This window comes from Acomys russatus, chromosome 24, assembly GCF_903995435.1.
Source record: "Acomys russatus chromosome 24, mAcoRus1.1, whole genome shotgun sequence".
Classification (NCBI taxonomy): domain Eukaryota; kingdom Metazoa; phylum Chordata; class Mammalia; order Rodentia; family Muridae; genus Acomys; species Acomys russatus.
This window is the reverse complement of record NC_067160.1, coordinates 34,042,738-34,068,423: the sequence shown is the minus strand read 5'-3', so window position 1 is coordinate 34,068,423 and position 25,686 is coordinate 34,042,738. Positions and strand designations below refer to the sequence as shown.

Sequence of the window (25,686 nt, the reverse complement as noted above, 5' to 3'; positions counted from 1 at the left end):
GTGGTTGTACCGAAACCCACAAAATAATAATATTTTCAAAGGTTGGGTCAGATGCATAATGGTGGCACATTTGCTAAATCGGGGTGTTTCAAACACAAGGAATGGTTTTCCTTGGTCTTTGTAGACAACTGGCTTTTGAAATCTTGTCCGTTTCATCCATTCTAGAGGAGGCAGCCGCCTTTGGGGGAGTGGATAAAGTAAATGGGAGAGGTAGGGAGCGGGGAAGGAAAAGAGAGATGACGAAACCTATTAGAAGCCTGGCCCCCTCTGCCACTCTCAGTCTGAGGAATCTGGAACCAGGGGTCTTAAGAGCTCTTCAGTCCCTTCAGCCTTCACCACCCTGGAATCAAGACATTCTGCACTGAACTGAAAAAGCACTTATGCCCATAGTTGAAAACCCAGAGACTCCCCTCCTCCACATCCATACCCAACCATTGCTCCTTCCCAGCAAGTCTTAGAAGGGACCAAAATAAAGACCGTGTTTGTTCTCTTGTTTTCTGAGAACAGTGTCTTCATTGCTTGTATCTCCAATACTTAGTTAGGAGCCTTCGGTTATTACATTTGCAGTGAAGATGTGTGGGAGGATAGCTCAGTCTGTACTGTGCCTGCTCTAAGAGCATAGCTTGTGTCTTCCTCCCAGCACCCAGATAAGGAGCTGCGTGGGGAGGCATTCCTAGAATCCCAGATCTGAGCAGAACCAGAGCATCCATGGGGCTAGCCAATCTGGCCAAATCGGGGAATTCAAGATTCAGTTAGAGACCATGACTCAAAATAATGTAGAGAGAAATTGAGCGAAATACCTAGTTCAACCTCTGGCTTCTGTATATATAGACATATACATGTGTGTACACACACACACACACGGATCTTTATGGAAAGTATGGTGGCTAAATAAGCAGTGAATTGCTAGGATTGTGAATCCAGGGGACCCACGATATTATCTTATTCCTTTCAGAGCTGAGACTTTTAGTCGTCCCCTGAAGGACAGAGCCCTAATTCTAACTTTGTGGCTAGGTCTGTTTTATACAGGCTGGCTATAGAAAGGGGAAGGCCGGTCAGGTTTGTATGGCTGCTTTTGACAAAGTTTGCTTGGAAGAGTTCCCGTCCCTGCTCCACAGAGCTCACAAGGGAAACACTGCCCAACATCTTCTTCTGAAGACCTATAAGGCACTGTGATGTGCACAGAAGGGAAGTGCCCTGTGGAGAGACTTTATATAGTTCACCCTAGCATTTCCCTACCCTAGCTAGCTGCAGGCAACATTCATCAGGTTATTTGTTTGGTTGAGAAGCAATGGTGGGAACATGCTTTCAGAAAGGGGTGTGTTTAGGTCCCAAGCTTTCCATCTTCTGCCTAAGTGACATTGGAACACTTATTTCACTTCTGTAAGCCTCAATTTCAACCTCTTTAAAATAGGATTTGTGATGGCCATTGTAAGGAAATGCAAATAAAAGTGGTCCTTACATGGTATTTCTCTATAGCTCCTACTTGCTTGCCGAGAACCAAGATTCATATCTGGGTGAATCTTGGATTCATTAGTCAACTTACTGACAGGAAGGGAGCATAGTCTTTCTTTTCTCCCATTTATAAACCATGATACTTTCCCTCTCCGGAGATATGAGCTGATCATCCATATCCCTGAATGGATATAGTTTATATGGTCAACTATAATTAATTATTAGTTATTTTGAATTGACTTATAAAGGAACTGGGCATCAGATAAATTATCATCTCAGCTATATCTGAGAGCAAAATAAGATACCACCAATGAGATGGCAGCTGGGCGTGGTGGTGCACCCCTTTAATCCCAGTACTCAGGAGGCAGAGGCAGGCGGATCACTGTGAGTTCAAGGCCAGCCTGGTCTACAAAGTGAGTCCAGGACAGCCAGGCCTTCACAGAGAAACCCTGTCTTGAAACAAACAAACAAACAAAGACCCAATGAGATGGCAAGCCTCCAGCTATAAAGGAGGCTATTCCATCAAATAGTATAGTGCCTTCCCCAGGGACTAATCTGGAATCATAGTGGATAGCTATTTTTGGAAATCAGGTGACCTGAATCTCCAGAAATCTGCCAGCTGCTGAGTGAAATTTAGTGGATGTATGACTGAGTAGAAACCAAACTTCCTGAAGCCACCAGATTTGAATATTTCTAGGAAATGAATTATTTCTTTTTGCCTTTTGAATGTACTTTTAAGCTCAAACATTTAGTTCAGTAATTATTTATTAGATGTCTGCTTTCTGCCAGGCTCTGTTCTCAGAGCTTCACATAGGGCAGTAAACATGCACATTTTTCTCTGTTCCCACAGAGCATACACTTCAGACAGTGCTCAGTAAATCATAACAGAGAAAATACACAAGTCAGAAGAGTGTGCTAATCTCTGTAACGAGAACCAGGGTTCTGTGAGAAAGCACCGTCTAGTGAGGATTTCTCAGCGTGTCTGTGTGGAGATGGATTCCATGATGAGGAGGAGAAATCGCCCATGAACAGGTCTTACAGAAGGCTGCTCTGGGCAGGAACAGACAACAGGATGGTCATAAGAGGGACAGCATTTGTCAGGCTTGAGAGACAGAAGGACAGCTAGACTGACACCCACTGACAGAAAGCATCCAGAGCAGGAGCTACCAGGAAGCTCAGGGGCTAAGTAACCAGACTTAGAATCTGGCTTTTCTGGGAAGGGCCACATAAAACCAAGTCATGGGAGGGTATATAGTCAGGATCACAGCATGGTTACATGAACGAAGAAGCAAGGAACCGGAAGTCCCTGACCTGGGTCTACACCTGCCACTAGCCAGGCAACCTAGATGAAGCCTCATCTTCGCTGAGAATATTAGGTACGAGCCCACCTTAGGCCTTAGACAGCATAAAGATCCTAGAATTCAATGAAATCTTTCCCTGGAGAGCCAGAATCATCTGGAACCATCTAGGACATAATGGCCTTCTTTGTGCTGCTCTCCTTGTTAGTGTTTCTTTGTTTACTCACGACTCTTTCTTACCTTGGTAAATTGTGACGATCAAGAAGAGGGAAAATAAAAGCAAAAAAATGTCTGTATGGCTTTGTTGTTTGTGCATGTTTGGTTGTTGAAATGGTTTGAGCAGGGACTCTATTTCTCTTGTGGCTAACCCTCTCATGTTAGCAGGGTTCCTCCTTCTATAGTGAATGCATTCCTTTTAACAACAACAACAACAACAGAAGATGATTTGATACCAGGAGAGAGGCCTGAGAGTCAGGATCTAGGGCCAGCACAGACAAAGGAAAGTTCTGTGTTCTTTCTACTGGGAGCATCTACTGTAGTTCTGGCTAACCCGCTATGTATACTGTCTGACCTTGGACAGTCTCAGAGTTCTTTTGCTTACTGGCATGAAAGGAGCCATCATTAGGTGAGCCCTTTACATTGCACAATAGGGTTGCTTGGAAAATTGCAGGCCTGTACATTAAGACCTTCCTTTTTAGACACCCGACAGACCACCCTGGCTCCACACCCCAAGTTTATTGTGCTCGCAGATATCGCCCACAGAAATCCACACAGTGTGATGAAACATGATCCTAGCTGTTTACATAGGGAGCCTGCACATCTTTGGACGTCAGCAGATGTGTTTGAAACCCGAGTTGAGAGAAAGCACAGGTCAACTGCAGCCACAGCCCAGGAGCAGAGAGAAAATTGACATCAAAACAAGAAAAGGAGCAGGGTGCCCTCAGAGACATGATGTCAAAAAATATGGACATGACGCATCAGCATGCTCTCTGGAATTTAACCAGGCAGGGGAGAACAAAGAGCTCTCAAGTTGTGGGGAATAAGGGAAGCAGAATAAGCTCACACTTTTCTATACTGAGCCGTGATGACTTCACTGCTGTCTCTTGAAGAGGGTGCTCACTCGACCAGCCCTATACATTAGCAACATAGGAGCAGTTTTCTTTTGTTCTGGAAAAAGAGTTGAAGAAAGAAGGTTCATGATATTCAATAGGTTGAACCTGGGGAGCAGGTTCCTCTCATAGAAAGGATTTTTTTTCTTCATTTTTTTTCCTTAAGACTTTGCCTATGTGCACTGCCCAGTGGCATTGAACAGTTTTCTAAGCTGTGTGGTAAGAATACTCCAGTTCGGTTTGAAATAACTGGTCTTGTTTATCTTCAGTAATGCTAATATAATTACTGCTATTATGTGGACTCAGGCCTCTCTGTGGACAACAGAAAACACTGCCTTGTGGATGTGAATAATAAACTGTTGGATGACTGATCATCCTTTTCCCTGTTCATAACAAATTCCAGAGAGAATATCTTGCCTTCTGTAGAGACCCACATCATATACATTTGGGTCTATAGATTTTAAGGCATGTATAATACTTTCCAATGGCCTCTCCTTAATTTAGGAGTTTTTGATTGATGATGCCATCTTCTATATTTTAGTATTTTCCAGAAAAGAAAATGAACAACAGATTACTGCAAAATCACCACACAGGGTGATTGCTTAATATGCTAAGTATTCAATTATACTTTGTACCAGTTGGTAAATAGAATATGAAATACATATTTGAGAATGACCTTTAGCAAAAAACTTTTTGGTAAGTTCCATTTAGATTGCTCTTTTTGAAAAGTAAGGGTAGTAAGTTCCAGAGAAGTACCTTTTCTAAATGTTTTAGGTACAGTCAGAGGAAAACAAAAGTTTTACTGTGAACTAATCAAATCAGCTTTCAGCACTGCTGGCACTTCACTGTTAACCTCAGGAGATACACTTATGGCTCTGTAAGTGGCATTTCATATCTTAACTCAAGACTTCAAAGACGCAAGAAGAGATATACTATTAAGTTTCTGGGGAAAATCCCCTTTGGGAATCCTTGCCTCATAGGCCAAACTACTTAACTAGTTGGTATATAAAAACGTAATTGAAACTTGTGCTTGCTTAATGCAAAGGAAATAACTGCTATATTAAAAACTATTAGGTAAATGAAAACATCGTGTAGCTACTATTTGACCATTTCTGGCCTCAGAGTGAGAGAACGAAGATAGCTGACTGGAATAATTTGAGAATAGTTACTATCTTATATAGACAAGCAAATAAATGAAGAAAGGGAGGTCTAGGGTGCTTAGCCTCGTCTTGCCCACTCATCCCTTTTTTGTTCATAACAAATTTGACAATGAATTTGTTGCAGTCGCTCTCGGGTGTATTTGGACTACTTCTCTCATGAACAAAACAATCAACCAATAAAGAAAAATATGCAGCTGTCCCCTAAAGTTGTTCTCTGCTCAGAGTTAGAGGAGAGGTGGCAACAATCTTGATAAGAAACCTAGCAAGTGCTCCCCAAGCCTTTTACTCTTTCTATACAGTGTCTATGAAAGTTGTGCTATATCGGAGCCTGACTTTTTATGGCACACAAGCCAAGGATAGATTTGGTTACTGGTGTTTCCTGGGCCTGGGCGTGATGAGTGCTGCAGACCTTTTGGAGATGGACAGGCATGAAGAAATGGGGTGTTCTCTGGACACAGTCAATCTGACTCTGGCAGAGCTTATTCTCACCCGGGGAGGGGACACTAAACTGTAATCACCAAGTGTGTGGTCATGACAGCAGAAAATGACAGTGCTGGCTCTTTCCAGCACAGACACAGAATCATAATGGTTTCATTTCGCCTTCAGTACAGTATTGGAAATGCATTGTTTTCTGATCCTAACCGGTGTTTCTAGTTAGTTTTTGCATATGTCCAGGTTGTAAGTTGAGACTAGACTCTTTCCTCTTGAAAGAAGAAGCCATACATGACATACACAAAAGTACTCAGAATAGACCATAAGAATGTCTAAGGTAATGTAGGCCCAGATAAATTCTGACAAACATTGATTTTTATTTTTAAATTACATTTGTTTTGCGCCATCTACCACATGGATCCTGGGAACAAACTGAAGTCATCATCTATCTTTTGGGCCTCAAATGCTGCTTTAAAAAAAAAAAAAGGTTTGTAAGCAAAAAAAAAAAAAAAAAAAAAAAATAAGGAAAGACCTAGGTTTAATGGCACAAGTCTGAGGCAGAGGGATTGCAAATTCCATGCCTGCCGCAGCCACAGAGTCAGTCCAAGGCAAGCGTGGGCAACTTGGTGAGACCCTGTCTCAAAATAAGCAGAAAGATGGCCTGATATATAACTTATTCATAGAACCTCGCATGTGTGATGTCTGGAGTTCTATCCATAGTACAAGGCAGAAAGATGGAGGCATGGGGGAGAGAGAACTCTTGATGTGCCTGGCTAGCATCCTGCTAGAATCTTCTACACGCCTCATGCCTAATGACCTGAGCTGAGGGAGAAAGCTGACTGCTAAAAGTTGTCCTTTGACCCCCATCCCACGAAAACAAATACTTCAATATTTAAAATTAAAAGCAAAGAACCACGCCTTATATACACATCTCCCGAAACTGATGGTCCCCTGCCTTTTCCCTTCATAGCCTCTGAAACTCTTTCTGGAAGGCACCACTTTCCCCAATGCTGGCTGCAACATCATTTATATGCCACTGTGAGATGACTGCTAGCACTTTGGAACCTGCCACATGAGTAGAGGACAAATGACTCAGCCTAATCCTGGCTCTTATGTAAGATTTTTTTTTCCCTGTAGGTCACATTCCTTTCACCAAAGCAGGGCAGACTGACCATAAGTTGAATGAATATGTAAGCATTATGATGTAATGTCTGGTGACTAACAAGGTGTATAAGTTGCATGGGGGTGGGGATGGTCCTGTCCTTTAGAAGCAAAGAGGAGGTTCCAATGTATCCATAATGTCATCCATCTTAATTCTGACTCAGAGCAAGAAATTGCCATCAGCACACAGTATGTGGTCATCGATCTTAATAAATATTTACTGGGCTTTATGCTGGCACAGTTTGTTCTCATGTATAGTTTCATAGCACCTCAAAAATACATCATAATGCATCTGCGCTGTCACAGCACCTCTATGAAATCAATCCAGTGCCTGCTCTCAGGAGTATCCACATGATCAGGATTGGCTGATATCAGATGAGGTTACCAAGGTCTCAACACGCAGGCAGCAGGACACACAAGGTAGTGCCTACACAATTAAAATTTTGCGTATATCAAAAGGAGTCCCAAAGGGGTTGGAGAGACTAAATTTAGTGTATGGAGTAAATTTCAACACATTTCTGTGTTGAAATAATGAGTAATGGCTGAGAGAAGCATCCAGATATAGTGATGACACTGTGATAGGAATAAAGACATTGTCACTTCAGCCTTAAGTTGTCACTCACCAGTTCTGTCTTCCTATGCAACTACTGAACCTCTCTGGCTCTCCGTCTTACATTTGGAGGGATGGTCTGTGTGACTCTGAGATCTTGTATGAATTGGTACCATGAGTCCAGGCTCCTAAGCCTGGATTATGAACCTTTCTAAGTCCTGGATTTTTAAAGTACTTAAATGTACAAATTGAACTTTACTGTAGGTTGAGACTATTGGCAGATGAAGAAATACACTCCCATTGTGTATAACTAGTACTGTGTATAAGGCATTGCAGTTGATAATCTTCTCTGTCAACTTGTCTAGGTTTAAAATCACAATGGAAACACACACCCATAGGTTTATGAAGATGCTTCCAGAAAAGTTTAATTAATGAGTACAGACCCATCCTGAACATGGGTAGAAGCATCCTGCCATGGCCTGGCGTCCCATACTGAATGAGAAGGAAGTGTGAACTGAGCACCAATTCTCCACTCTGTGTGCTTCCTGTGTGCTACAGGACAGTGTGGCCAGCTGCTTTAGGATCCTGCACTTTCTTTCTCTGCTGTCATGGACTGTACTCTCAAACTGCAAGCCAAAAGAAACCTTCTCCTAAGTTACGTCTTGCATGTATGCATGTTTGTGTATGATGGGGAGTTGAACTCAAGACTTTCCACATGCATGCTGGGTAAATGTTCTACCACTTAGCAGAACTACCACTCCCTTGTGTCTCTTTCTGTCAGGTGTTCTGTCACAGCAGCAGCAACAAAAATGCTGTTCGAGGCAGTATGAGGAACCCATCCAAATCCAAGTGAGAAAGAGAAGATGGCAGCATGGCCAAGCAAATGGTTTTATTACATGCACATGCAAATCTTTCTGCATAAAGATGTCACATCACATGTTTATTGAGATATAACTACAGGGAAAAAAAGCACAGAAATTAAAGTAGACAGATGAATACATTTTAACCAGTAATATGTGCTCATGTGCTCCATACCTGAAGGGAGACTAAAGATCATACTAGAAGCTTTTGTCACAACCTTGCTCAATCAATCTCTCTTCCACTCAGAGCACTCATCATGCTAATTTCATCTCCATGACTAGCTTTACTCATTATTTGAATTTACATATGTATCCTACCTCATTCTTCCATGAGGCGGCAAGTATTTGCACTTTGTTTCCATTTGTTGTGAGCAGTGGATAACTCTATCGCAGTTCACTAACATGATTCTTTGGAAGGGTATTTGGACGACTCCCAAATTTTAGGGTTATAAACTAAGTTGCTATGGACATTTCCATATGGGACTGTATGTGATTCTTTGTAGATACGTTTTTATTTTGAGAAGTAAATGCCTAGGCGTAGACTGTTGGAGCCAAGCTTTACGTAAATGCTCAACTCAAAGGGCGAGTATGAAATGGTTTTCGGGACAGTTATACTAATCTACTGCCCACCAGCAATGTGTGAGCAATTCCATTCTTTTTTTTTTTTTTTTTTTTTTTTTTTGGTTTTTTGAGACAGGGTTTCTCTTTGTAGCCTTGGCCATCCTGGACTCACTTTGTAGACCAGGCTGGCCTCGAACTCACAGCAACCCGCCTGCCTCTGCCTCCCGAGTGCTGAGATTAAAGGCGTGCGCCACCACGCCCGGCTGCAATCCCATTCTTCTACAATATCACTGGTATTTCACAGTTTTTATTGTCGCCATTCTAATCAACAGATAATGGAATTTCTGTATGGTTTTGATTTCCGTGCTCCAATATATATACTACACTTTCACGTGATTATTATAAATGTTCTCTCATGATCTAAGATTTTGCCCATTTTTGTCAGATGCCTAGCTTCTTATTGATAAACAAACTTTTTAAAAAAAAGTCAAGATTCCAGCTATATGCCAGCTATTCATACTGAGACTATATTTGCCTGAATTGTGACTTGAGTGATTTTTAGGATTATTCTCCATTTACTTCAGTCTTTACATTTGACAGTATTCTCTCTCGTGCATTTTCCAGTTCTCAGTGCAAACTAGGCATTGTGAAACTTGAGCAGATGAGGAAAGGTGCAGACACGTGATACAACTCACTTTAAGGGGAAAATGTGAAGATAAATAAAACATCTATAATATAGTTTGTAAACTACAGAAAGAAATAATTCCATAGTAGCTATTATATAAATCATAATAGCTCCCCAGATATTTCAATTTAAAAATACATTATTAAAGTGGAGAGATGCTTTTATGGAATAGACATACATACACACACAGTAAGTTGGTTACTGCAGTGACTATATACAAATACACACTCACACACACATATATATCATCTTGCATAAATTATGTGGTGGTTTGAATGGGAATGCCGCCCCGCCATAGGCTCATATATTTACATGCTTAGTTCTGAGTTAATGGGCTGCTTTTATTCCACAAGTGATGGGCTCTTTGGAAAGGATGAGAAGAAGTGTACTTGTTGGAAGTGTGTTGCTGCGGTGGACGTTGAGGTTTCAAATGCCCATACCAGGCCTAGGTTCTGTTTCTGCCTCTACCTGCTGCCGCTCTCAGCTACTTCGCCAGCACCATGCCTGCCTGCCACCACATGCTCTGCCATGATGCTGAGGGACTCAGCGTTGGAAGCAATCCCCTAATTAAATGCTTTCTTCTATTAATTAGTTCCATCGTGGCATCTCTTCCCAGCAATAGAGCAACCAAGATGATTATTCATATTTTTGTGGCAAAAGCAGTTACAATCCACCCATTCAGAAAAAAAACCCTGAATACAAACATGAGTATTAAGTGCATGTGTTAGGTATCTAAGATAGTAGTATTTAGAGTTGGCTGAAGTGATTGTTAAAGCATCTTACAATTTCATGCAGCACTTACTTGGCAACTTTTGCTTGTTTCTCATTCCTCTTGGGAGATCACTCCAGGAACTGGAGCTACAAGGTGAGGCTAACTGAACGCTCTTTCTGTTTCCCTAGGAAGCTGACTTGCTGCTAAGCCTCAGCTGTGATGCCACTATTTCTATCTTATGCCAACTACAAGTTTAAAGTATCAGATGGGACAATTTATTTATGTACGTATCCTGATTGGCTAAAATATATCCACAGGTGCATTGGTGAGCATGCCACCCAGGTCAATAACAATCAGAATCCTTAATTAAAAAAAAAATAACTAGCAAAATTTTAGACTGTTGATTTGTGATTTTTTTAACATAATAACTTGTTGTCAGCTTATCTGAATACTGCAAGATTTGCAAAGACTATAATTAAATATGATTACCTATGGTGGGTTGCTGATGTGTTTCTAAATGAAAAGCATGTCCAAAACATTAAAGGCTGCACCACATTATTTCCAAGGACTATTTTAATAGTCCTAGAAGTCCAGAGCTTGCTTTATGTTGTTATGTATCTCCTCTCCAGAACATTCTATTCTATAAATAAAACAATAGAGACTTTTTGATAGCTGAAAGTAAAATGAAATTCCTTTTTAGTCCAGTGCTTTCAGTCGAGAAAAATCAATGTATTTCAGTTCATTTCAAGGTTGGTTCTTTTCCATTATGGAAGAGTGTTTACAAATGCTCCTGACAAAGGGCACACCAGCAAATCATTATTCTGCTTTCAAGAATGCACCTTTGTAAGAGATAACAAAATAAGAGCCAACCAAGGAAAATAAATAAGGTTGTTTACTTCTTTTGAAGGGCTGTAGGGACTATCTGACTTGTCCACATCCAGCCTAAATTACAAGGAAGAAAAGCAATTACTATGTAATAGCTGCCTCTTTAGAATAGCTTTGGTGTTTTGGACAGTAGCTAATATGTTAGGTGAGTTCCCCATTGAGCTCATGTACCCCACTTTTGCATACTTTGGAGTCTGTATCATACATTTTATGTTCAGTTGCTCTTTCTTTATAAAGATGTCTGTGTGTACTATTATGTGGAAGGCCTTGAACAATGGAAATTGGCAGACCTGGTTCTGGATATTTGCTCTTTCTACACTTTCTGTAAAGGAGCTCTGTGGAACAGACACTTTGAGTCTGTGCATGGTGGCACAGTTACACCTGCTGGTGCCATAACTGGAAAGTTCATGTTTCCCATCTGATTCCCTAATGTTCTTGCTTATCCTGGTGGTACTTCACTATGGACAAGCAGAGCAACTTCTGCACGATGAAGAAAGTTCCGAGTGACGCTTGTCGCCCTGTAAGCTGTCCCTCCTAGTCCATGCTTTCCCGCCTGGAGGGGACACCTGTGCCTTTCTCCATCTTGGACAAAAGGAGTCTTAAGACTTCTCCTGCATGCAAATGTATAGGGCTTGCCATCATATAGTTCAACTACGCATGTGCTCTGCGTTACCTGAGAAGTCAGTCCACACAGCCTTGTGCTAATCCTAGATGTGCTGGGGCCAGACCTCCCCGCATAGGATGATTTGTTGCTGTTGTTGTTGTTGTTGTTGTATGCCTTGTTGTCTCGACAGGCATGCATTTCAGATAGCATTGCTATAGAGCTACTCCGAGGAGTGCCATGGATTTCGATGGCACAATACTTTATTCTTTTCTACTGCTTTTAATGTGCATGTCAAATACCTTGGTCAGCTTACAGGGCTATAACAAAATGCCACAGACTGTGCGGTTTAAACAAGACACATTCTTTTTTATGTGTGTGAGCGTGTGTGGTTCTCGGACCTTAGAAGTTGGGCATTTCCATCTCTGGCAAAGTCTCTCCTCCTGGCTTCTAGATTGTCACCCAATAACAGTGTTCGAATGCCACCGTCCTCTGTGCATGTGCAGAAAGGAATCTTGCTGTTCTGAAAAGGCACCTGTACCATCTGGAAGATTCCTTGTATTCCAAACCTTTTTTTTTTTTTTTTTAACACATTTTTATTGAAAGATAAAATAATTCATATTACATCTCATTTTCTATCCCATCCCATACATCCTCCCATTCCTCCCTCCCTCCCACTTTCACCCCAATCCCCCTTCCCTATGACTGTGACCAAGAGGGACCTCCTCCCCCTGAATATGGTGCTAGGGTATCAAGTCTCTTCTTGGTAGTCTGCTATCCTTCCTCCGAGTGCCATTGGGCCTCCCCAACAAAGGGACATGGCCAAATATGGGGCACCAGAGATCCTGTGAAAGTCAGTCCCCAGTCTCCACTTAACTGTGGAGAATGTTCTGTCCCTTGGTTAGATCTGGGTAGGGGTTTGATGATGGTTGCATGTTTTGTCCTTGTCCAAACCTCCTTTAACCCTCATTACTTCCTAAAGACCCTTCCTAAAAAAAAAAAAAAAAAGAAAGAAAGAAAAGAAAAGAAAAGAAAAGAAAAGAAAAAATAAAAAGAGAAATTACAACGGGAGTAAGTTTTAGTATTAAAATTTGAGTGGAACAAAATCCACCTAAAGCACAAAATGAATGTTGAGGTTCAATGGAAGCAATTTAATAATGTAAATCCATTTTTTTCTGAGAAAGGTGACTTAATTTTTGTTACGTTTTTTTAAGTTTTCAATTTTTTTTAGTTGGCATCTCACTGTAGCCATGCTACCTTAGAACACTTGATGTAGCCTAACCTGGACTCAAACCCCCAATCTTCCTATCTCAGGCTTGTATTATCACTATGACCTGTGGCCCTTGGCAGAGATTTTTAAAGCAGGATACTTGCATATGTTCAATTGGTGTTATTGACTATTTTACAAAGTAGTAAACTGTCTTTTTACATCACAGTTTTTGGGGTCATAAGATCCCTGCAACCTTCCTAAGAACTATGTCGGATGAGGACGTTCACATCACATTACAGGGTCAGTGGGGCACAGGTCAGGGCCTCTACTAAGAAGATACCAGAACAGAGGTCTAGAAGAGCCTCAGACGAATCAGCAGCCAACAACCCCAGCCCTAGCTGTTGACTCTCACTTCACTGCCCTGGGTCATTACTCTCTTATGCAGATTCCTTTAGAGCCTAGAATCAAGTATAAAATTCTCCTCAAGATGCATTTAAAATGTTACCAGAGTCTGTAACTAAGAAGAGTCCCGTGGATATAGAATGCTAACACACCTCTGGCATCGATGCAATAAATCTGGATTTCAAAGTAAATAGAGCCTTAGGAATTGGATAGGTTGTAAGTAGACCTTAGAAAATCAGATGGTGTCCTAAATATTGTTGGCATATTTAACAACTAGCAGATAGACTTGCATATTGATAAGATCTTGTGTAGGTACTTGACCAAATGTATTTAGAACAGTCAAGTAACCAGAAAATGCCACTTAGTAAGGGATTGCTGGGAACGCACTATTACATAAGAGAACAGCACTGTGATTCTGCTTTCCAAAGCACAGACAACACTCTAGTGGCTCTTAGAGTATTTTATGCTAATGCCAGACATGCTTAGCAATTAAAATTTAAAAATCAAAATCACAGACACTTTGAAGGAGTACATATTAGTGACGGTTTTATTCTATCCGAAGTCGTGGTGCTTCTTTGCAGGGACAGCTCTCAAGTCCGTGTTCAGCGAAGGTCAGACCCAGAGGTTGAGAGGAAGGCAAAGGGAAAGGACTATGCTCCTAAATAACAGGTTGCCCAGGCCAATGTATTCTTGGAGTCTCTCTTGCTCAACTGAAAGACATCTGACTGCAGCAGCGTGTTAGCTCGCTTAACTTCCCTGGGCCCTTCTACCTGCTCAAGCGCCTTAGCAAGAACTCTGAGAAAAGTAACTCTACCTAGACAGGGAGTTGTAAGATGTTTTGTTTAATAATGGTGTAGTTGTGTGCCTGGTTCAGAAGGGGTTAAACGGAGGGCAGGGAGCATTCCTGCTTTGGGTGGAAGAACTGAAGTGGTGTTACTGAGCACCAATGTCACGTTAATTACTGAAAAGCAATAATTAAGCTCATGCCTTTACCTTTGTTAAATGAATTATCTGTTAAGCTCCACCTCCTCTAGAAAAATAAATTAGGCAGTGCGAGTCTGCTGTTGGCAACTGCGGTGATGATGTGGGAAGTTTAGTTCAGGGTTAGTTGGTTTATGAACAAAGTGTATGTGTATAGTGACTACTCAGGAAACAGACTGTTTCCAGGGCATGTTCACTCTTACATGCTGTGAGCACATATCAGATAAAGGCAAAATCTCCCCCAGAAAGGAATCAATTCGTATCTCATACTTACATGTTTAAATATGGAGAAAATATGTACACTTTGTTGAGTTCTTAAGATAATAAAGTTGTGCATTGTAAAATTTTACTAAGTGCAACTAATAAATAAGAGACATATTTTTATATAGGCCAATTGAAAAATATTGAATAAACTACATTGAAAATAACCTCTAGATTTTCAATGATACAATAAATTCAAGATAGTGACAGTGTGAGAAATCAAAGAAACAGAGACCTTGTTCTACTTAAAAGAGATTGATGAGTAAAAACACACAGGTGTTAAATTCATCATCCTCCACTGAGGTTATGGACTTAAAAAATGACTCTGTAATTTTCTTTGATCTGATTAATTAATGTGCATATATGTGCCTGCACACAATCGACTGTGCTGTGCTTGCATGACTGCTGTGATATGTTGACGGTGCCATACATTGGAACAGCTTATCAATGAATGACCTTCTCCAGAAGGTCGCCACTTACTAATTGATCTTTACTAAAGAAGCAATGAGTAATTGATTCCTCCTACCTAGAAGAGATCACTTTTCTAAAGAAGAGTCTATTTGTTTTGTTTTCTCTGCTGAACTGCACTAGAAAAATTACCTTGGAGATGTGCAAAATGCCTGTGGACTCTGGTTACCTCATGTTCTAGAGTCACACCACTCAGATACCTAGAGGCATCTCAACTAAGTGGGCATGACTATTCCAATTAGGCAAGAGTCCTCACCATTAAATGTCATTAGATTTAATTTGATGCCCTAAGAAAATTGTTGATGAAGCCCATCCTGCTAAGGGCAGGGCTTTGTGTACTTAAGCCCAAGCAAGATGCTTAGAACACACTTCTACAATAATATCCATTAAATTTCCAACAATAGCATTTGGCATCATATTCATTGCATCCAAGACTTTTACTTTACAGATGAATGAGAGATGGCTAATTAGGAGAAATAAGAATAGGTTTAAAACCTCACTCATCTTCCATTCAAGGGCTCTTTACATGATATCATCAAACCTTCTAGACATTACAGTGATTGGAGCACACATTTAAGGCGATGAGCTCTGAGTGTACTTGTGTTGTTGGTGGTACACACTAATCATGAAATCACAGTGATATGAGTTCTGACTAGTATTTTTACCCTCAAGGCAGTCTACGTTGGGATGGCTCCTTCGAGAGATGCACTGCCCATCAAGCCTGATAAATGGAGTTCAACCCTCAGGATCAATTACGGTTGTCTCCTGGCCTCCACATGTTTGCCAAACATGTGTTCTTTAAATGAGGAGTTCAATCTTATCACATTTGATACTTTTGACATTTGTAATTTAGAGATAATCTTTCATATGACATGAAGTCAAGGTAAAGAGTTAATAAAGTACTGAATGACAGGGTGCTTTATGAGTAGTAAATATGTCTGAAAATGTGTTGATAAACCAGTGATGAGAAATTGTTGTTATGGCCATACTTGCACCTTTTAATTCCAGATGGTCATGCTATGTAATCTTTCTTTTCCTACTCTCACTACCCTACTTCACATGAAGTACCAAAAAATAATAATAAGAGAGAAGGAATAAGACAAAATCCTACCACGAGGAAAAGTGACAGACTTCGATATACACGTGGTTTAAACATGCATTTGGAAGACACATGGATGGATGGTGGACTGACAGACAAAGTTGATCAGTAGAAAACACTGCTGTAAGTTCATCTGTATCCCTGCTCGGAATTTATTGTTCCAGAAAAATCATGAAGAAGATTAAGAGGAAGAAGTAACTGGCAGTGATCAAGAGAAGGAAAATGTACGAGATGATGAAGCAAAAAAATTTCAGAGCACAGTTCAATTGATCTCCACTAACAAGAAGCCCAGTACCAAGTATCTACCCAGCACCCAAGCATGACCACCATAACCATGGCAGGCAGAGGAGACACCCTAAAGAAACTGAAGCAAGTGAATAGTCCAGTTAACGAAATCTAGCAACAAAGAGCTAAAGTCAGATGGGAAGGCATCTTTTAAAAAATAACAAAGCAGAAATAATTTAGCAGGGAAGGACATGAGCCTTCAAATGGAGGCCTCAGGAACACATACCTGAAGGATGCCTGTTGGAAATGTCAGATTGTTTAATAAACAAGAAGCATGGAAAACTCACAGAGAAGACGCGGACACATTAGTCTGGTTACTAGAAGAAATGACAATCTAACAGACGTAGTGCACAGACACACAAAACCAACCAACCAAACCAACCACCAACCACCACCACCACCAATACTACCACTACCACCACCACCACTATCACCAATAATGATAATAAGGATGATGATGATGATGATGATGATAATAATAATAAAAACCTTCAAAACCAGGAATGGGGTATACAATCTGGCCAGATCATCAGAGGCATTGTGTTATATTCAGCATTCCAACCACAACAACAGAAATATGCCAGATAAACAACCACAACAATAGAAATATGCCAGATAAACAACATATTCATTATGACTCAGCACTTTGAAAGTTTTAGTCCATGGTCGCCTATGGCAAGGAATAAGACACACCATGCCTCCCAGCTCCCCCAACATAAAGACAGGAAGGGTCTAGAAGTCCATCATCCCCTCGAAAGGTGCCCTCTTAAGACTGGACTTCCTTCAATTAGCCTACACATTCTAAAGGCCTACACATTCCACCACCACTTAGTGGCACTGAAGGCCGCTACTTGCGTTTCAGCACCCAAGTCGTCCAGAGGCATTAAATAACTATGGGATTACATGTGGCTTTAGAATACATTTGTTTTTAAAGATTCAGCATTGCAAGCAAACATTCTAAAACATTTGTAAGGCTGTTTCTCAGCAAATGTGAAAGAAACTAAGAAAAGGAGAGACATAAAAGCTCTGGTAAAAAATATATCCAGGCCAGAGATAGAGTTTACAGAGGTCCTCGAAAGGCAGCTGAGCAACCAGGGTGGTTTTGGCTTTGGCTTTTTGTTTGTTTGTTTTAAATGTAGCCTTTTCTGATAAATCACTCTTCTTTTCACATGCGCATTTGTCATCAATTATTTTGCCATCTGATTATTTGTCTTTTTCTGAATTATGTCATTTTTTGTATCTTAGGAATATATATTTTAGTACATCTGATGCAATAATTTTCCCACATTTAGTTGTTTAAGTTTTTAATTTGTAAATATCCTAGTGTGAAGATATAGAACTTTTATCTGACCTTTCTTTAACCTTGTTAAGAATAAATTAGAGCAATATTAAACCATTGAGCACACCTCCATGGGGAAGTCTGTCATTGACTGCAAAGGGCCTCAGTACTAGGAGCAAGTGGACCTCTAAAGGAAGAGATTATAACAAAATACATCCTGGGAACATATGGGTTATGGGGAAACATCTTATAAAACTGAAACACACATTGATTTGACGTGTCTGTTAAGTTAGACATTAATACAGTGTCAACAAAGTATCTTTTGTAGGTACTTAGCCATCATAGATGATTCTTATATTCTTCCAATCTTAAAGTCTTCCAATCTTAGCAATCATTTGATTCCCCCTTCCCCCTAATCATTGGATTTAATGATCAGTTGAAGAGTTGACTTGGACACTCACAAAGTCCATTTCCTTTGTTTTTTAATCATTTCATCCAATGTTTTATTCCTCCTTTTAATACTCTGAAGCTCCTCATTTCACAGAGATGTCAGCCACCCAACAACTTTCTAGAAACTATCCTATTGAGTCTAATTTATGAGGTTATGAAAAATAACATTTCCTATTAATATTTTGCTTAGAGCCTCCATTCAAACCCACCCACTTTTAACCAAAAAAGGAAGTAGAGGTAGCTGAGCACCTTGTCTAACCCTCCCTTGACTCATCCTGACCTGACTGGCATTTGAGTTCTGCATTAGTCAACAGTGAACCAGCACAAAGGCTCACAGTCTCCTGGCAGCCCTTTCATCTGTAGGCCACCAAATACAACTGATGAGCTATTCTACAGCTTCGGAGAAACCTTGGAGCTTGAAATGCTTGTCAATGCCAATACACAGCCAGGTTCTGTTGACATACCTGTACCTAGCCACCTGCTCAGCACAGGTTTTTCTCACTCACCAGAAGATACACATTTCTCATTCAACTATTTTGTCTTTCCTTCATTCCAACAAAGATCATGCATAGTCTCAGAATACCTTGAATTTTCTAGTAGGAAAAAAAAAAAAGCCAAGGAAATTGCTCTACCTGCTGTACTAAGCAATCAGAGATTCGTTTCTGAAGAGCTTTGGGGGATTTCGCCATATGACTCCCATTAATGAAATTGCTGGGCTAATCTCTCTGTGTGACATTACAAACACCAGTTTCCTGTCCAACTTCAGCTGAAGCCTTTTCTGTGTTTCTTTTGCTGTTAGAACCAGAACTGTGAACCTGGAAAGGATTTCCAAGATCAATCAATCCACTCATCCTGTTTTACAGATGAAAAAAAAAAAAAAAAAAAAAAAAAAAAAAAAAAAAAAAAAAACCAAATAAAATAAAAAGGCTTCCAAGGGCTGTTACTGGCTGTAACTGGCCAAGTGATTGAGCAATTTGCTCTACAGACTGCACAGGCTGTCTTGGAATTTAGGAAGCATGTTTTTAGGTGTAGTTTGCACTAAGTTATGGAGTAAATAAAGAAATGTGGAAAAGGACACAGGTTACCCAGTGTCAAGGTTGAAAGACTTTGCTTTTATCTTGCAAGGAGTCTAATTAACAATTGTATCAATATTTGGAAGATTCTTACTTCAACAATTATATTATAAGGTTAATATAGTAGGAAAAATCTCTTTAGTGTGTGTTCTACCATGGTTTCCAGAGTTTGAAGTCTATAAATGTCAGTAGCATCAAACAATTATATGCTAAGGAGCTGGGGAAATGTCTCAGCCTTTAAGAGCATTTGCTGCTCTCGCAGAGGACTGGAGTTTGGTTCCTAGTACTCATGTTGGGCAGCACTCATGTGCCTGTCATTCTAGATCCAGAGATCTTATGCTCTCTTCTGTCATGATTGGGCACCTCCACACATGTGGCACAAAGACAAATGTGCACACAATTAGCTTTGGTTCAACTGGAACTCTTGGATTTTAAAAATGAGGTTAATTCTGAATAACTCAGAAGCGAGTTGTGGAAAAACCACAAGAGGTTTGAAAACCTTATCTATGTCTCCCCCAAATCACTGTCTTTCTTGGGATTGTCACAGGTCTAAGCAACTTGTAAATGAAATTCTTCTGTCTTCTGCCTGCATAGATTCGGCCAGTTTATTAAGAGCAAATGAGATGTCCATCATTAATTTCTGTTTTCTTTTTTCAGTTATTTTAGTTTTCAGTATGGAAAAATATCCTTTTGCACCTTTTTGCTGATACTCTCCCATAATATAATACTTTCATACACCACTAGAATCACTCAAACATATGGTGTGCTTTCTAAGCCGTGACTCCACCGTCATGCAGCTCATTGGGTGGATCCAAAGCATTTGGTGTTTAGTGTGTAGCTGAAGATCTTTCTAGATCCATATTTGTTGCAGCACCAGCAACCTAGTGATCAAAGTCTTAGAGGCACACACATCGTTTCAGGTCAAACTGGACTTTCATCTTTGTCTCCTTAGCTTCCATTCCAATGAGGTGGAAGGCTGAAGAAACCAAAGCTTTTCTATATCTTGTTTCCATTCAGGAAGGGACAAATGTGGGACTAGCTAGAAGGAAGCCCATCTGTATCCACATTCTGTGTTCAAACCTAGTGTAAGTACTTCTGTTCTGGCACTTCGTAGTTCATCAAATAGTTCTGAGAAATGAAGAGCCACTTATAGTTCATGACTATCACAGTACACTCGGAATCTCACCTTTCTCTTTTATATGTTGACTCTCTCATTGCCTTGAAAACAGATGACCATTAATTCATGGGTATGGCACTTTAGCATGGTAACTCAAGTTTGCAGTACAACTGTGTAAGTTACTCCTACCGGACCCTTCCTTGGGAAAAGCTTATATTGACATCAAAGCCTGATTATGCAATTAGAAACAAGTTATTGACTGGACTTTGCAAAAGAGGAAGTAGAATCATGTTACACTCTTCAAATATAAAGAGGAAAATACAGGGCCCTGCCCCTCTAGTTCCTGGCATTTGCTTACTCCTTTTAGCTTTTACTCCTTTGTTTAAAAAAAAAAAAAAAGGCTGGAGGAATTGTGAACGAAAGACCTTAGTTGTAAAGAATTCCTTGGGATCTGAAAAGAAACAGCAGTACACATTGATTGAGCTTAGACAAAGTCTTACATAGTTTTGGTTTGCTGTGCACAATTCCTCACCCAGCCTCCTAATTTAGCAATGGCACCTGGACTGTTGCACACATTATATGGAGATTAGCAAGCTCATGACAACACACCCCACAAACCAAAACTAACTTAGAAGCTCAAGTTGTGAGGCAGAGCTCATGCGCAAACAATCACTCAAGACATCCTACCTGCTCTGAGAGAGGAAGCAACACTCCAAGCTGGGACCCTCTACTCTTACAGCTGGCCTGGCTTTTGGCAATTGCTTTTGAGAAAATGTAAGGATCTGTCGATGAAAGGATTCCTGGGATATTGACAGCAGGTGCCTCCTCTCCTCTTCAGAAACACGGATAGAGAGAATATGGCCAATAGCTTATAATTTTCAAATGCTACCATTCTTTATTTGGGTAGAAATCATTATTTTTAAAGCACAGAGTTTCAATGATGCATACCTGATTTACGGCTAAAGAGTGGAGTTTCCCCGTCTTTATTCTATATGAGCACCCCCCTGTGATAAATAGTTCTCCTCATGAACTAATATTGGTATGGTTTATTATAATCCTGAATATGACATTACCAACTATATGTATGAGAGGGTATCTACATGATTTTTGAAATAAGTACAGAATTGACATGACGACGTGGATAGCATAAGGCTAAAGTCACCAGAGATATGGAAAACTGAAATGTTTCATTTCATGGACTTGAGGTAAAACTCCCTGTCCATCTACATTTGGCAGGCATAGCTATAATGCTGACCTGCCTGATTTGGAGAATCTTTGCTTTTCTCTGCATCTTCGTCTTGTCAAGATGACATGGGTGTGTGAGCCTGCTTAGACTTAATGAGATCTGAGCCTGAACACATATTTCAAATGCAAATCACGTCTCCATTGTTTTAACCATAAAAGGCATGCACATGAATTCCAAAGTGGCTTTCACATGAAATGACGTGGATAATAACATTACTTCCTTTGTGATCCTCTTCCCACAGGTCCTGCCACTTCCTTACCTGTCTTGAGGCTTGTTACTACACGTTCATAAACATTTCTGTGAATAAACTTATAATTAAAAGATATGCCCCAGTCCTCAAGCAAGTAATTATATTGACTATTACTCACCTTTTACAAGAAGTTCCTTAAAGATCCAAAGAGTGACAGCCCCTGAAGCTTTCATGGCCTACCTTGATGCATGACTATATTTGGAAACCCCGTCTTACTTTCAACTTTACATATAGGGACATAAAATGAAACTCAAATAAAGGTACCTTGAAAGGAGATCTTCATTAAATAATTTCCAAATTGGAAAATTACATAGTCAAACATCATGCGCAGGCATTAAAAGATGAGATATGCATGTGTCTGCATGTTCATATGGGGATGCGCAGTCTCTGGGATATATAAATATGCATAAGTTTCTCATACAACATAATTAGAGAAAATTACGTATCTAGCCAATTAGTCTTGCGAGCATCTTTCTCCCTCCTTGCCCTCAGTGCCCCTGATAAGCCCACTTTCACTTTCAGCGGTTGGGCTCTCCCACTTGCCTCCTCTGGTCCCTCCCCTGATCCATCAAACACCGTGCTTTCCCTGCAGGGCAACCTGCTTCCTCCTGCTCCCTGTTTCCATCCATTTCCCCCAGCTGCTTCCAAGTCTCAGATACTGGGCAAGACTCCAGCGGTTTGTGGGTGGACAAAACAATTACATAGAAACGCTAATAGAAACAAAGATGATTTTCTGTGTGATGTCATAGATGGCCCTGGACCACTGCTGGTAGCCTCTATCTCTTTGTCCCTCAGCCAGAATAAGTCATCACTCTAAGCAGAAGGGGATCGCTGACGTGTCTTTCTATGCTAGCCCACTGGCTTCCAGAAAGCCCGGTGTGAGCATGAAGGGGGCAAGCCTTGCAGGGTTTGGTGAGACACAAGCTCGCTCTGGCTAAACTCTGCCTTGCTTAGGGTAACAGGTGCAGAACCCAAGCCTGAGCTCCAGGGAAAGCTCTGGGAGGCCCCATCTTCCAGGGTTAGCACACTACTCCTAGGCAAGTCTGGGCGGTTCGTAGTCGGCCTCTGAGTTGTTACCTTCAGCTTTGGCAGAGGAGATCTGCAGCAGTCAGTTCCACCCAGGCTCAGAGGACGAACAGACGGACAGACGCTCGGAGGTGAGAATTTTCTCCTAGGCTTACCTCAGTGCCCCCTAAACCCCACCCCCAACTCACACCCCCGGGAGAGCCTTTCTTAGCTTTTCTCATCATTGCTTCTCCTAAGAGCATGTGACGACACTAGCCCCCAATACGTCTTTGAGTCAACAAAATTTACCACAGGATGATCGATGCCATGGATACACTTACCGCCTATCCCTCTATTTATTTGCCATCTGCTTATGTAATATTTATGTGTATATGTGTTGTTTTACATATAACACTAGTTAGATGTTTTCACTCCCCAAGAATTAATCTCAGAGGTAAAGGCATATCCATTAGTATTCCGGCTGTATGGGTTATATATTTCTCTGAGGTAATGCTGACATGAAATTTGGCATGCCCAAGGTCCTTCTGTAGCCTCGAGGCTGCCAACTTGAACAATCTCATATATCATTTTCCCTGTCTTTTCAGCCATAGTTCATGTCATCGTGTATCCTCAGAACACAGGGTTGCACAGGGAGGATGTAGGGCTGCAGATGTGATGGGGAGGGTGAAGTGTGTAGGGCATTCCTGTGGGGTTAACCGCTCGGTGGGGGAACATTTCCTTTATCTCAGGCTGGTTTTGCCCAGTTCTTTCTCTAAACACCAAGCTATGGAGAGGAATTGCACAATACATGCATTGTTTAGGAACCCTTCCCAGTGTAAACAAGGAAGGGTTGATTACTGGAGGGGCTTTCTCTTGAGGCCTGACACAAGAGCCATCTGGGGGTGTTGGAAAGGGTGCGGCATCTGTGAAATGTGGGCAGACTTGGCAAAGAGTCCAGAATGATATTCTCAGCACGGGAGTATTACACGCAATAGTTTAGAGACATAGATATGCTCACTTTGTACTTATTTCATTCTTTGCAGTTGTTCAACATAAAATTTGAGGTTTCAGCAGGGTCAGGATAGCGTTTTACCAAGATCAGTTATTATATAGATAAGCCCACTTAATGCCTTCAAACTATCTACTGATTGAAATGTGTTCATACTAAACAAGCAGCTTGGTTCCTACTACTCATTTCTCTTTTAGTAGTTTCTGACTCGCTGACTACATTCTCCCTGTGCTAATTCTAAAACCACGGCCTTAGCATCATCTCTGCTGATGCCATGTTCTCTACTGACCCAAGTTTCGCCTTATTGCCATCTGCTCAAATCCTGCTCTTTCTACCCCTGTGCGCCACCCGCCCCCCTCCACCCCCGGCCAACTTCTACTAGAAAGTAACTTCTGATATTTCCAAGTAGTATTTAATTCCTCTTTCTTTAATAACTTTTACTTCATCCTGTTGGACAGCCACAGGAGAGGACACTAGGGTATCATGAAAGGAAGGGTGCAGTGTTTAGCTTCTCCATGACGCAGCCAATCTGGGTCAAAATGCACCACACTTTAAACCTTTTTCGATGGCGTCTTGCTGCTGCTGAGAACCTAGTAAGACTGAGTGCGTAGCGCTTCGTTGGTTCTGTTTGTGGATTTGCTGGTGGGCAGCAACTGTGAAGGGCTTGCCTGGAAACACCCATCTCGACCTTATCTACCTTTCTTCTGTTTGTCTTTATTTCCTTTGCTGGGGGAAGAGATTGCTAGGACCAATGAGTTTTAGAATCCAGAGAGCATATCTGCTTGTATTTTAATGTTGTTTACATTTGCAAAGCTAAAGCTGAAAATGGGGCCCCTCTGCTGGGAGCTGGTAGGCGGCTTTCAGAGAATTGACAGAGTTGACCCACCAGCTCAAACATTCCTTCACTCCATCTTCCCAGCTTGTGTTTTTGTTTTCTAATTTTTCTGACAGCATTTTTTCCCCCTGTGGGGTTCCCTGCTGGCTAGTCCTATCAGACTATTTAAACAATGTAGCTCTGAAAGCTTCTCAGTGACAGTGCTCTAGTGAAGTTATTTTGTGTTTAGAATTGAACAGCAAGGTGGGTTTGTTGTTCTTCTTGTTGTTTTTTCCCACCCCTTTTTGTAACCATGGGGACAGAAGACAAAACAAGCTGGTCGGAAGGGATAACCTTGGAAATTCTCTACTGAGGAATGACTAAAACATTGTGACATAGAATCCATAGGGTGCAACTTTCTGTCAACCAAACCAGAAAATCCAGTAGCCAGTGTGCAGTATAAGTGCAGTTACTGGAGCTGCTGCCACTCCTGGGAAATAACACATGGAGGGGAGGTGTTTTTTCTAAAGTCACTGCAAGAGAGCGTATGTAAAATAGGAGGCGCCAAATGATGTTTTCATCGCAATATTGGGGGGCATAGCATTAGTACTCCTGTATTGTATACATAACACCGTGAGCAGCTCAGTTTTGATTTCTAATTTAGAGGATGAGAAAATAACCAAAATATATATATATTTTTAATCTGCCAGTATCTAGGCATACATTATAATCAAAACAATGCTGCTCCGGTTGGGATTTTTACTCTTCAGCCCGCAACTCCTAAAGCAGACACGCAGACACACATGCGCACTTACACGTTTTTTAGTTTAAGAGGTTTCTATGGTCCGTCTGATATTTATTTTGTAGAAATGGTTACTTTGAATCACTCTTCGAAGCACAAGAACAAATGGGAAGGGACACTAGTACATCCCAGGAAGTGGGAAAATCCGTGGATTTTACTCTCTAAGTTGCCAGAGAGGGTCTGAGAAGAATGTAGGTGCAGACGCTCCGCCCGTCTAATCTCTGTTTGCCTAGCTGAGCATTTCATCAGACACCGTTTTGATTTTTTTTTTCTTTGCTTGTATCACTGATACGAAGAGCTGCATCAGCACCACCCGTCACTTTGTAGTTATTGACATTACTGAACTATACGTTGTGCTCCTGAGAACTCCATTAGACAAAACAAAAACGCTTTAGTTTTTAAGTATTTCTATATGCTACAGGCATCAAATTCCTTTACCAGTTACTCAGTTTCCATCTCACCTTCA

At 41.0% G+C, this 25,686-nt stretch overlaps 1 long non-coding RNA gene across 1 annotated transcript in view; it reads right to left on the bottom strand.

Annotated features, from left to right (window-relative positions):
* Positions 1–3,822: 3,822 nt before the first annotated feature.
* LOC127207757 (uncharacterized) overlaps positions 3,823–25,686 on the bottom strand; it is a 71,869-nt gene continuing 50,005 nt past the window's right edge. Inside the window, exon 3 of the long non-coding RNA XR_007832966.1 lies at positions 3,823–3,920. This is a non-coding gene — a long non-coding RNA (uncharacterized LOC127207757). The remainder of the gene's footprint in view (positions 3,921–25,686) is intronic.